General features: G+C 34.7%; 1 long non-coding RNA gene across 1 annotated transcript in view; it reads right to left on the bottom strand.

Moving 5' to 3' along the window:
- Positions 1 to 1,210: 1,210 nt before the first annotated feature.
- LOC125099125 (uncharacterized) overlaps positions 1,211 to 13,916 on the bottom strand; it is a 127,556-nt gene continuing 114,850 nt past the window's right edge. Inside the window, exon 4 of the long non-coding RNA XR_007127032.1 lies at positions 1,211 to 1,539. This is a non-coding gene — a long non-coding RNA (uncharacterized LOC125099125). The remainder of the gene's footprint in view (positions 1,540 to 13,916) is intronic.

Below are 13,916 nucleotides of genomic sequence, written 5' to 3'. Positions count from 1 at the left end.
CAGTAGCCACTGGGGACCATTTTTATCATTTAGTGCATATCCTACCAGACATTTTCCATGTTTATATTACATCAAAATGTGCCTTAAGGCACATATTCCTCAGTTCCGTAGTATTACATTTCTCATCAATGTGTATTATACTATACTCTGTATACATACATACTGGTTTATTGCCTTTTTTACACAAAATATCAAAACCATAGTTTCATATCAAAATGTATTTCATCATGATTTCTAATGACTCTTCCATATTCTATTATGCATATGAATTATTTTAAAGTTTAAGATATATGCATTGCTGCAATTGGAATTACTGGGTAGAAGTATGCTTGTGTTAAAGTTTTTGTTACTCTGCCAAAATGCCCTCGAGAGAGACTGAACTGGTTTACACTCTCATCTCCCGTATATCAGACCCCTGCCCACACCACTTATCCTCCCTTATCCCCCCATACACCCCTTAGCTAAAATGAAGTAGTCTCAAGGAGGATATGTTTGAAGCTCCACAATTTTAATTTTTCCTCTACTTTCCCATCTGTTCCCTTGTGGCATGAGAATTAGTGGGCCTTGGGTTTTCAAACAGGTGGAGAAGGCTGTAGGGTGTATAATTGCTTTTGGTGAAACCATCAACGTCCACGTTTAGTTCTTCCTGCTCCACTTCCTCCAATTCAATTAGGCTGTTCTTACCAGGGGGAGAGTTTTCAAAGCATCAGATGAAGTGTTACCTCATGATTAATAATTCATGACAAGAAATGAAGATTGGGAAAGGTAATAATGCCCTCCAAGCTGTTTTTCTCCACCACTCCCTTGTTCTCATTCACATAAAATGCTGTGTCTCAATCGTTAAAGCAAACATACAAAGTTTCACTGCCCCATAAACCAAAGATCCAAAGCAGGAATTCATAAGCTTTTGAAGTCCTACACCCCTTTGAGAATCTTGTGAAAGCCACAGACTCTCTCCTAATGGAAAAAAAAAAATGTACAGGATAGCATGCACAGAAACTGTGCTTCTAATTCCCCTGGGTCAGGCACCACTGGAAGATCACCCAAGGACTCTCTAGGTAATAATCTCTGGACAAATAAACAGACCAAAAAACCAGGACAAACCCAAAGGGAATCAAAGTAGAATGGACAAGAAGTTTCATATGCATTGCCTCAACTTTCTGTGCCTAAATTTGCAATGAAACAAAGAAATGTCTTCCAGCATGATTTATTTAGTTATTTTAGGTATTTTGTGAGGGGACTAGTGAGTTAGCTGACAATTAGAAGAGTGGATTTTGGCAAATGCATATATTACAGGGCAAATCAAATATGGGTGAGGGCATGGTTAATGTTGAGATCTATTTGCAAGACCACTATAGAGGCTGCAGGCTTTTTCTTGCCAAATGCTATCAGCCATAAAATGTCCAAGGCAGTGGGTCACACCCACTGCTTCATGCTCTGCTACTTGGCATTCCTCTAAGTTCTTCCTCAATTGTCATATCTCCACAGGCCATAACAAGGGACAACAGTCAGCAGCAATTCAATTTCGACCTCCATCTGCTGGCAATAACAACATAAGGGGGGAATTAATGTACACTCACACACTTGTCATTATAATAGCCCAAATTTGTTTTTATAGAATGACTTTCTTCCAAGGAAGTAAAAAAACAATTTGTATTCGAATTCCCAAATAGCAACTCACCTGGTAGGTAGATAGCTAAAATCGTCTCCATTTTTGAAGGTACAGAGATGCTAAAAATTTCATCAAAACCACCTAGCATTTCCACTGTGAAGTATGGTTATCAGAAAAGCTCTCTGGAAACAATTTTGGTGTTCCTTAAAAGTCTGATATCTAATATGCAAGCCAGAGAGCAGGTTATATTAACAGCTAATTGGATTATATGAACATACAGCAAAATATTTGTGTTTTGCCAGCTAACATACTACTTCTTCACCAATTTTTCTCCCTTTAATTTTTTCTCCTTCCCTTAACCCAAGACTCATAATTTTCCATTTACCAGTTCTGTGATTTTGGACAAGTTACTTAATCTCCCTCTACCTCCACTTCTTCCTCTGTAAAATGTAAGTAATAATAGAAGCCAACCATAGATTTGTTACGAGGATTACATGAAAAAAAGAAGATTCCTCAACATATGCAGGGCATCCATAAAAACTGGAAACACAAATACCACAAGATGTCCAATAAGGTGAAGGAAATAGTCATAGCCATAGTTGTAACCAGTCCAAACTGGCCAACTTGCCAAGCGTCCAAGGTATTGGCGATGCCTTAAACTGTTCAAAGGATTTCCAAAGCACATGTCTTTTAACTGTACAAAATATAAGTTCTACAAAGCTTATATGAGGATGATGACCACGTGATGAAAGACAATACACTGAATATATCAGAAAGCCCATTGAACAAATCATACATTGTAATATTAGTAACTGTTTATTGTGCATTTTTGTCTATATTTCCAAGCTTTTGGTCACCTATAGTAGGTGCTTATTAAATGTTTGTTGTTATTATTATTACTACTGCTACTATTACTTATGACCTAAGGAAAAATTTTAAAAAGATGTTTCATAATCCACTATGTTATCATTTTTTATATGATCGCCTTTTGGCACCAGCAAGTAAGGGCAGAGGAAACACTAGCTAGAATTAATGAATTTCTTCTATTCAGATATGGTCCCTTATTGCTCTCTTTTTGTTATTAGCTTACCAACATACCTCAAATCTTTAAGAAAATATAAGCAGTGAAATGGACTGCATGTGGTTCCTGGTCCTTCTTCCAAAGAATCTATATTTTTTTCTCTACATCCTGCTGTCAGGGTCCTTCTCACATAGAGATGTTAGTCTTCTTTTTCTTTTTTTAGGACAAGCTTTTTTTTCCCCCCAGATTTTATTTATTTATTTGTCAGAGACAGAGAGAGAGAGAGCACGAGTAGGGGGAGTGGCAGGCAGAGCAGGCAGAGGGAGAAGGTTCTCTGCTGAGCAAGGAGCGGGATTCAGGACTCAATCCCAGGACCTTGGGATCATGACCGGTGCAGAAGGCAGCTGCTTAACTGACTGAGACACCCAGGCGTCCCAAGGGATATTAGTATTAAAGCTGATTTTGATTCATGAAAATATTTTATTCAGAAACTGAAATAGTTATACAAATAAGAACAATAACTTTGTACACACACAATAATGATAGTAATTTATTTCGATCACTTGTGTTGCACTTTCTGGAGAAGACTTAATGACAGATTTCTGATAAGAAATTCTATAAGAGAAATTATGGGCAAATTATATATGGAGAAATTATGAAAAACCTGCCTTTGCTTATACTCATCACCAGTAAAGATTAGAGAACTTCCCAAATAGAAGATACTCATGTATTATATCATTCAAATACCATATAGCATACTGTCATGTCAAATGGACCTTTTTCATCAGGTACCTCAAACTGATCTAAATTCTCTAGCTTAGGATACTCAGTGTGATATAGTCTGGCCAAATGGTGAAATTCAAGAAACATCTGTTGTTAAGATGCTGATGAACCTCCACGTCAGTAGGTGTGATTCAAGTATAAAGAGGCAAATGTCAAAAGAACATCAACAGTGTCATAGAGCAAAAGCCTCCTATAGGATTCCTCAAAGGAAAGCCAAGTTTGAAAAAATGAAATACTTCATTAGACTGCCACTTGTCAAGTGTATCTGAATTTCTGTCTGTACCTGTCTGAAACTGAAGATCAGAGACTGGATAGAGAATAGATATGCATAATCACTGAAATCGTGTGCTTCTTATGCATATGAGATTTTGGAGGAATAAGAAGGCATGGAAATCAAAGAGTGGCCAAAATGAAGGCATGAGGACCAGAGGCTTTTTTTTTTTTTTTTTAAGATTTTTATTTATTTATTTGATAGATAGAGATCACAAGTAGGCAGAGAGGCAGGCAGAGAGGGGGAAGCAGACTCCCCGCTGAGCACAGAGCCCCATGCAGGGCTCGATCCCAGGACCCTGGGATCATGACCTGAGCCAAGGCAGAGGCTTAACCCACTGAGCCACCCAGGTGCCCCAGGCCAGAAGCTTTTAAAATAGATTAGTAACTGGTTGAATAACAACAAAGAATGTTATAAATGGATTGAACCAATCAGGAAGGATCATTCTAATAACTGTCCTCAGATACTATTCTTAGCCCTAAATGCTTTATAACTTTATTAACAACTTGATTAAAGAAATAGAAGGTATAATTTTTAAAATTTAAAATAGCACAAAACCAACAGAGAAAGTATTTTTTGAAGACATAAGTTCAATATGGAGAAATGATGGGCTGAAGTTTTGATCTAAAAAAAGAAGAGTAGGGGTGCGTGGGTGGCTCAGTGGGTTAAGGCCTCTGCCTTGGGCTCAGGTAATGATTCTGGGGTCCTGGGATCGAGCCTCGCATTGGGCTCTCTGCTCAGCAGGGAGCCTGCTTCCCCCTCTCTCTCTGCCTGCCCCTCTGCCCACTTGTGATCTCTGTCTGTCAAACAAATAAATAAAATCTTTAAAATAAATAAATAAATAAATAAAAATAAAAAAAGAAGAGTAGAAAGATTTGCAGTATGAGATTTACAGCTTGAAAGGGAAGGCAAATGAAAATGAATATAATTTATGGGAGTCTAAAAAAGAGATTTATAAAAGTGTGGATACAGATTAAGGAAACTACTAAGGATTTTTAATAACTCCCCCAATAGTAAGTTTTCAAATACTCTCCCTACAACCTGAAGGTGTGAGGAAAGGGCTGATTATGAAGCCACTGAAAAACAGAAGGATAGATGAAGAGAGCCATCTAAATGAGAGGAACTTGGAGGAAAGAAACAAGCACAAGAAACACTTTGACCTCACTTTTCTCCCTCTCTCCTAAGAGTCTCCCAGCAGCGTTGCGCATCTACCAAACTCAACTGAAAATCAGAGAACAAGTAACTGGTTGATGTTATGATACCTAAGATAGAACCCAGAAATCTGTACTTATTCATAAATATGGTTAATGACTTGAATACATCCCAAGAACATCCAATGAAAACAACTTCAAAAATCAGAAAACTTTTTATGTGAAGGGATATTAAGCATTTTAGGCTTTCAGGGACATACAGTCTGTACAACTACTCAACTTTGCCTTTGTAGTATTAAAGCAGCTTAAACAAATGGGTTTGGCTAAACTTGGCCTTCAGCAGGCTGGATTTGGCCAACACACTAGTTTGTTCATTCTTGATCTACTCTGTGAGAGCCAAATAACCCATGGGGTATTATGCTCTTTAAAGCCCTTGCTTAAAAAAAGAGAACTCCTGAATACCCTCTGATGTTTGAAGGTTTAAACATATACTTCTTCTAAAACTTAAATTAAAAATTTTATTTTATACTGATAATTATATTTATTATCAGTATTCATGATCAATAGAACTTATAAGCCTTGATAAATTGTTTTACACCCTTAATCACACTAGAAATAAAATTTTTACAAAAGTCTCCAAAAACAGCTCAAATCCCAGGAAGATAAATTATTGAGGTAAAATAGGGAATATCAGAAATTTTATTTATATTTACTTTTCATTACATTTGTTTTAAATTTCTACTTTCAAGTAATTTATGATGTACTTAAAAAATCAGTACTGTAGTACATGTAAATATTTATGACTTAAATAAATTATTCAGTTTTTAGAAAGCAGCATTGGCAAAGTAAAGACCTCCAAAAATCCACTTTTCCATAAAAGCAATGAGAACACTGGTAAATAATAGTCAAGTCACCATTTTAAGAGCTCCTAAAACTAACCAAAGGATTGGTTATTCAAGAGAGTTTATTCAAATAGTTGAATTAGTTGAGAATATTAAGCTTTGTGGCATTTTAAGTTGCCCTACTCCCATCTCATTCCTTCCATCTCTATAGTAGCCTTAAAAAGCAGCCACTTTGGAATGACAGTAACTGAAACAGAAGTTCAGCAGCCACTTTGGAATGACAGTAACTGAAACAGAAGTTCAGCAGCCACAGGAATGGATAGAGTGGGTTTGGAGCTCCTCTAAAAATATTGTCATTATCTGACCCATCTTGGAACTCCCTGGAAAAATCCCATTCTCATGGTTTATCGTTATTTCAACTGACTCAGAGCTCATTGGTTAAGGAAAGCAGAATCTACAGGGCACTTGCCAAAAAAAGTCAGAGGCAGTGGCTTAACATCATAGCTATTGAAGGCATCAGTGCCGGTTGGGGTAATTAAGTGGCAAAAAAAAAAAAAAAAGAAAAAATAAAGACAAATAAGGGGAATTAGCTCTCCATAGGTAGTTTTGAAAAGATCTAATACATTTCTGAGAATCTAGAAGGCCAACTGCATGTGTAGTGCTCTGCTTATACTACAAAAAGACTTGAAAAGGCTCTAATCTTTATCCATAGCTGACCATGAGGCTCTGTGCAAGCAAGAAATAAAGACTAAAGCATAATTGTAAACTAGTGAAGCATTGAAAGCCTACTCCAACCCACACATTACGTCCTTCAGCACAGAATGAGAGACTTACTGGTTCAAGGCCTTTAAGGAAATCTCTGTCCCATCATTATCTGACCACTAAGATAATTAAGCAGAGAGAAGACTTTAGTGGCTGCACCAAATGTAGAATACAAATATTATGGAATTTTTCCAGGAAAATAACTGAACACATAAACAGCAACCACAATAACAAAGTCTGGGGAAAGAAGCAGAGATATATTCTCAGAGTTACCATGCTATGTTATTTAAAACGTCCAAGTTTCAACAAAAAAATTATAAGACACAAGAAGGAGGGTTGCCTGGGTGGCTCAGACAGTTGGGTGTCTGCCTTTGGCTCAGGTCATGATCTCCAGGTCCTGGGATCAAGCCCCATGTCAGGCTCCAAGCTCACTGGGGAGTCTGCTTCTCCCTCTCCCCCTACTTGTGCTCTCTCTCTATCTCAAATGAATGAATAAAATCTTTAAAAAGAAAAAAAGACACAAGAAGAAACAGAAATGTATTGAATACGTAAGAAAGTAAACAGCCAATAGAAACCATTCCTGAGGAACCCAGATATCATACTTATAAGACAAAAATTTTAAATTCATTATCATACATAAGTTCAAATAATGAAATAAAATTACATTTGAAAAACTAAAGGGAAGTATGATGATGTCACACCAAATAGAAAATATGAACATAAAGGATTAAAATATAAAATGAAACCAAAAACTGGAAATGGAAAATATGATAATTAAAATGGAACATTCACTAAAGGTGAATAACAGGGCACCTGGGTGGGTCAGTCAATTAAGCATCTGCCTTCAGTTCAGCACATGATCTCAGGGTCCTGGGGCTGAGCCCTGCATTGGGCTCCCTGCTCAGAGGGGAGTCTGCTTCTCCCTCTCCTTCTACCTCTTCCCCCTCTTGTGCTCACTCTCTCTCACAAATAAATAAATCCTTAGAGGAGAATAACATAATTACTGATAGAAGAAAAATAAGTGACTTGAAGAAATATAGGTTGAAATTATCCAGTCTGAGGAACAAAGGAAAAAAATTAAGAAAAATTACCAGAGATTCAGAGACAGTGGGATACCAATGAGTATATCAACATATGTATAATTGGAGTCCCAGAAGAGGAGAAAGAGAAAAAGGCAGAATGAATATTTGAAGAATGGCTGAAAATTCCCAAATTTGAAGAAAAACATTAATCTACATGTCCAAGAATCTCAAAATAGGATAAACTAAAAGAGATCCACACCTAGAAACATCATAGTCAAAAAAAGACAAAGAGAGACTCTTGGAAGCAGTAAGAGAAAGAGAAACAAATAAACAAACCATCATGTATGAAAAGTCTTTAATAAGAAGTACAACTGGCTTATCAGAAAGCAAGAGGGCAGAGGCTGTGGAATAATGTACTCAAAGTGCTGAAAGAAAAAGACTATAAATCAAGAATTCTATATGCAGCAAAATGATCATTCAAAAAAGGCAATTCTAGAGTTGAAAATATCTGATTTATAAATATCTGATATATAAAATGTATTGTACGAGTTTAACAGGAGAATGGAGAAGACAGGGAAAATTCAGTAAATGAAGAGAGATTGAAAGTAATTATCCAACTTATGGAAAAGAATATTTAAAAATAAATCAATAGAGCCTTATTGGTTTATGAAATGATATCAAAAGATCTATTTATTTGTGTAATTGGGAGTCTCCAAAGGAAAGAAAAAGAATACAACAAAATATATTTAGAATAAATAATGGCTGGATTTCTTTTTTCGAAATTTGGTGAAAGACATAAATTTAAAGATTTAAGAACCTTAGCAATTTCCAAGCAGGAAACAAATAAGAAGAGAACCATACCTAGATAGGGCACAAAACCAAAGGGAAAAAGAAAAATTTCAAAAGAAATCAAAGAAAAAGGAGACATTACATAAAGAGAGAAAAATCACTATATCATTTATTTTTCAGAAAATATGAATTCCAGAAGACAAGGGAAAAAAATACTAAGGGTTTGAAAGAAAAATATCAAATAAAAACTGTTGACTGAGAATTTTATATCCAGCGATAATATCCTTCTAGAGTTTAGGGAACATACATTTTCAGACAAAAAGAATATTAAAGAATTTGTTGTCAGCTGGCATAAATTAAAAGAAATGCCAAAGGAAGTTCTGAGGCTGAAGAAAAATTATTCCAATTAGAAATTCAAGAAATACAAAATAAAGATAAATGACTATTCTCTTTTCCTTTAAATGTCCTTAAATTTCATATGACTATTGAAAATAAAATTTATAGAGGTGCCTGGATGGCTCAGTTGGATAAATGTCTGACTCTTGGTTTTTTCTCAGGTCATGGTTTCATGGGTCATAAGGCTGAGCCCCATGTTGGGCTCTGTGCTTAGAGGGAAGTCTGATTGAAGATTCTCTCCCTCTGCCTCTCCTTCCACTTGCAGGCATTCCCTCCCTCTGTCGCTCTTTGAAATAAACAAATAAATCTTGAAAAAAATTGAAGTAAAAATTATAATAGTCTCTTATGGGGTTTATAAGGACTATAGAAATAAAAGATGTCCATGACAGCATAAAGTAATGGACATTTTATAGATTAACACAGTTGCAAGATTCTGCATTTTATGTGAAATGGCACAATGTTAACTCTAAGTTCACTATGAAAAGTTAAAGATATATGTTTTTTTTTTAAGATTTTATTTATTTATCTGACAGAGAGAGATCACAAGCAGGCAGAGAGGCAGGCAGAGAGAGAGAGGAGGAAGCAGGCTCCCTGCTGAGCAGAGAGCCCAATGCGGGGCTCGATCCCAGGACCCTGAGATCATGACCTGAGCCGAAGGCAGCGGCTTAACCCACTGAGCCACCCAGGCGCCCCAAAGATATATGTTTTAATCCCTAGAGCAACTACTTAAAAAATACAAAGAGGTATACCTAAAAAAAGGTAGATAAATTAAAGCAGAATTTGGAAAATATTCAAGAACCAAAAAGAGGACAGAAATGTAGAAACAGAAGAACAAAACACAGAGGAGATAAATTGAAAGCGCATTAAAATAGGAAAACTAAAACCAACACTATCAATAATTACTTTAAATACAATAAAGAGACCAAACTCTTAAAAGCCAGAGATTATCAAAATGAATAAAAAATTCAAAACCCAGCTATTTGTTATCTTCAAGAAATTCACTTTAAATGTAAAGATAGGTTGAAAGTAAATAAATGGAAAAGATACAGCATATAAACAGTAAGCATAATAGGACTGGAGTAGTTAAATTAACATTAGATGAAATAATTTGAAGATAAAAAGTACTACCAAAAATAAATAAACTGCATAATGATAAAAAGATCAAGTTATCCGGAAGAAATAACAATCATTAATATGTGCAATCCCAGTAATAGGACTTTAAAGTACATGACCCAGAAATAAACACATTTAAGGGGAGAAATAAGCAATTCCAAAAACAACATGGGAGATCTCTTAGTAATTGATAGAATAATCAGACAAAAGTTCAGTAAAGCTAGAGATGATCTAAACAATGTGTTCAACATCTTGGTCTAGTGAATAGGCATAGAACATCAAATCTAACAACAAGAGAATAAACATTTTTTTTCAAGCACAAATTAAACATTCAATATGGTAGATCGTATAATGCATCATGAAACAGGCCACAAAATATACATAACATGATAGAAATTGTACAAAGGATGTTCTCAGATCACAATAAAATTCAATTAGAAAGCCATAAAAATAAGATGCTAAGGGAAAAAAAACCAAATATTTGAAATTTAAACAATAAACCTTTAAACAATCCATGAATCAAAGAAGAAATAAGAGGGGAAATAAGGCAATCTGTCAAGTGAATAATGATGAAAATTCAACATATGAACATGTGTGATACAGCTAAAGCAACACTTGAGGGAAAACATATAGCTTTAAATGCTTGTATTAGAAAAGAAAGAGATCTGCTGGGCACCTGAACTGAGTGGCTTGGTTAAGTGTCTGCCTTCAGCTCAGGTCATGATCCCAGGGTCCTGGGATCCAGCCCTGCATCAGGCTCCCTGCTCAACAGGGAGTCTCCTTCTCCCTTTCCCTCTGCTGCTCCCCTTGCTCGTGCTCTCTCTCTCTCTCTGTCAAATAAATGAATAAATAAAATCTTTAAAAAGTGAAAAAAAAAAAAGGTCTAAAGTCTAGCATAAAAGTCCTATTTAAGAAGCTAGGGAAAAAAGGGGGAAAAATGCAAAGTAAGTAAAATGAAGGAAATAATCAAGATAACAGAGATATGAAATAAAAAAAATAGAGAAGTTAACAAAGCCAAAAGTTGTTTTTTGAGAAGCTCAATAAAATAATAAGCTTCTAACTAGACTGATCAAGAAAAAATATAAAGAACACAAAGTACTAATAAGCGGAATGAAAGCATTATTATCACTACAGATCATAGAGACATTAAAAAGGATTATAAAACAATATTATGATCAACTCTATGCCAAAATAATTATTGATGACATAAATGAAATAGATAAGTCCTGGTGGGGAGAGAAGGACAGTTTAACAAAACTGGTATTAAATGAAGTTGAAAATATGAAATAGCCTGTGTTTAATTAATAATTAAATCAACCATCAAAAGCTTTTCCAAAAAAACCCAAAAACAAACAAACAAACAAACAAAAAACATAAAACAAAACAAAACTCCAGGCCCAGGGGAGAAACTGACTGAGAAGTCCGTGAAAGAACTTTGTGGTGATAATGCTTCATATCCTGACAGAGGCTTGAGTTATACAACATTTGTCAAAATTCACTGAACATACACCTAAATTTGTACATTTCACTTTATGTAAGTTTCACACTAATAACTGCAAAAATACCAAATCCTAGTTAACGTTATGAATGCTAAAGTATTTAGGGAGAAAGGGAAATATGTCATTTTTAAAAAGTAAGAGGAGTTGATGAATAGTTCAAGGGATGACAAATGACTAAATATGTGATAAAACAATAGTAAAATGTTAATTTCGAGCACAGGAAAGTTCATTGTTTACTACAAAAGTCTTTCAATCTTATTTTATATCTGTCATTTTTTCATAATAAAGTGATGGAAAATATTTTGGAGTTCCAAACTATTAGACTATGGGACATTTCTCGTGTAAAGATTTGAAAAACAATAAGCAATAGAATCTTAGTATAATTACGAAACTACTAGAAAAATTATATTCAATGTAATTCCACTATGAAATGAGAAACCAGTAATCTGGTTCTGGAACAAATGTTTTAAAACTTCCTTTCTAATGGTTAGGACTAAGAACTAAGAGCCTTCTCTATTTTTCTCACTTAACCGGCTTCCTCCCTTAGACTATTTCCTCACTTAGACTGAGCCACAAATCGGTGTGCCTTCTGTGCCAGCATCATAAAATTCCTTAAGCAAATGTCCATTTTTAGTGTTTTGTTTTGTTTTAGAGAAAGAGAGTGCCAGCAGGGGAGGGGAGAGGGAGAGAATCTCAAGCAGATACCACACTCGGGGGGAGTCCAATGCAGGGCTCTCTCTCACACCCTGAGATCATGACCTAAGGTGAAATCAAGAGTCAGACGCTTAACCAACTGAGCCATTCAGGCACCCCACAAATGTCCATTTTTAAAGATAAACACACAAGCAACATGTTCTGCCTCACTTTCTCCCAGTTCCCAATGTTCCAGAGGCTTCAAAGTCCCACAAGCAACTTAATAAATGTTTAGCAACTCGTTCTCTTGTACTTCAAATTGGATCCCACTACCAAAATTGGTTGGATGAACAAATACACAACCAAAAGAAATGGACAAATGAATAAATAAATACAATTTAGCCCAAACCAGCAACTCATCCCTTTACAAACTCAGCTGCCCTCCAGTGTCAATGAGCAGTCAGTTGGCTTGCCTGGATCTCAGTCTATTATGAACTGAGTCTAATCCTTATAACCTGGCTATCCTCAAACCCATAGACTAAACAGAAATCTTTTTGTTCAAAATAATGTAAATATACAATGTCAATAGGTAACCAATGGAAAGGAAATATGCAGTATAGAAGTTTAAATTCTTCCCGTGACTAGATTTAGACCATCACAGAAAAGGAAAATTGCTTTATTTATTTATTTGTTTATTTATTTATTTTTGCTTTCTATTGTCACTATAAGAACATACTGCTCTGAGTATTTTCATCTTAGCATTCTCTTGCAGCTGGCACAAAATAAATTTAAATATCTTTTGCATGGATAAATGGATGGATGGATGGATGAATGAGTGAAATTCTCTTATTTATAAAGATGAATTTAAGATTATATGAGAATGAATATTAATAAATTAAATCACCATTTGAATCTGAAAGTCACTAATTGATACTGCAGAAAATAAAATAAATAACTCAAAGGACATTCTTAAAAACTATTTGTAACATGAAGAAAGGTGAACTGAAATTTAAAATTAGAGAGAGAATATAATGGATTATAATTTCTAGAGTTTATAAAAGATATTAGAGTTCAAATGAAAAGTAGCATTAAAGTAGATCAATGAGAGGAGACTTATGTTTAGAAATATCCTGGTAAGATATTTAATAAGTGAATCCTCAACATTTATATTATGTTATATATATTTATATATATATATATATTTTTCACTTTATTAGAAAGTAAACTCCAGGAAACTGGAATTTTTAAATGTTTTATTCACTGCTATATGCCCCACCATCCAAAATCCTGTTTGGTTGATAGTACATATACAATATTTGTTTGTGGAATGAATTATATAATTTTTAGTTAATGTTTGGAAAAATATCCAACCTAGGATTGAGAGATAATAGTGGTAGTGTGTAGATCATGAGGGAGTGAAGTATATACTCAACAAAGCAATTAAAACCAAGTTGATCTCAGTTTCTCCTCTGCAACAATACTATCATTTTTCTTTAAAAAGCAATATAGCTTAAAAAATGTTTATGATCCTAATTGCACAAATAAGATACCTTTTATACACAAAAGTAAACAAATCTCAAGTTTTTGCGAAGTCTAAGAAATTATAGCTCATAAAAATTGTTTAAAGGAATGCTTTTGATAACTTAAACATTTTCTCAAATTTAGAGTTCAGGAAAGAAAACAAGGCAGTTAAAAAAAAAACAGCAATTTAAAAATCAACTTAAAATCAATTTAAAAATCACAGAATTACATGAATCAAAAGACAACCACCATGGAGAAAAAGAAGTGAGGCTAAGAAGTCAAAATAGTCCTTACTACTAGGTGAAATATTAAATGTGAAAGCAGCCTAGAATAAGGAATATACATACATATATGCATGTATACACTATAATAGGTGTTATATATAGTGTACATATATATGTTTATAGATATAGTTATTGCTTTTAGTTACAGAATACTAAGGGCTTTTATAGGTGGAGAAGGAGCAGTAAGGAAGCAGAACGAAGAAAATAGCAGTTTTCT

This window comes from Lutra lutra, chromosome 4 (assembly GCF_902655055.1).
Source record: "Lutra lutra chromosome 4, mLutLut1.2, whole genome shotgun sequence".
In the NCBI taxonomy this organism is placed as follows: domain Eukaryota; kingdom Metazoa; phylum Chordata; class Mammalia; order Carnivora; family Mustelidae; genus Lutra; species Lutra lutra.
Note: the sequence above shows the minus strand (reverse complement) of the source record. Positions and strands in the feature narration are given on the sequence as shown.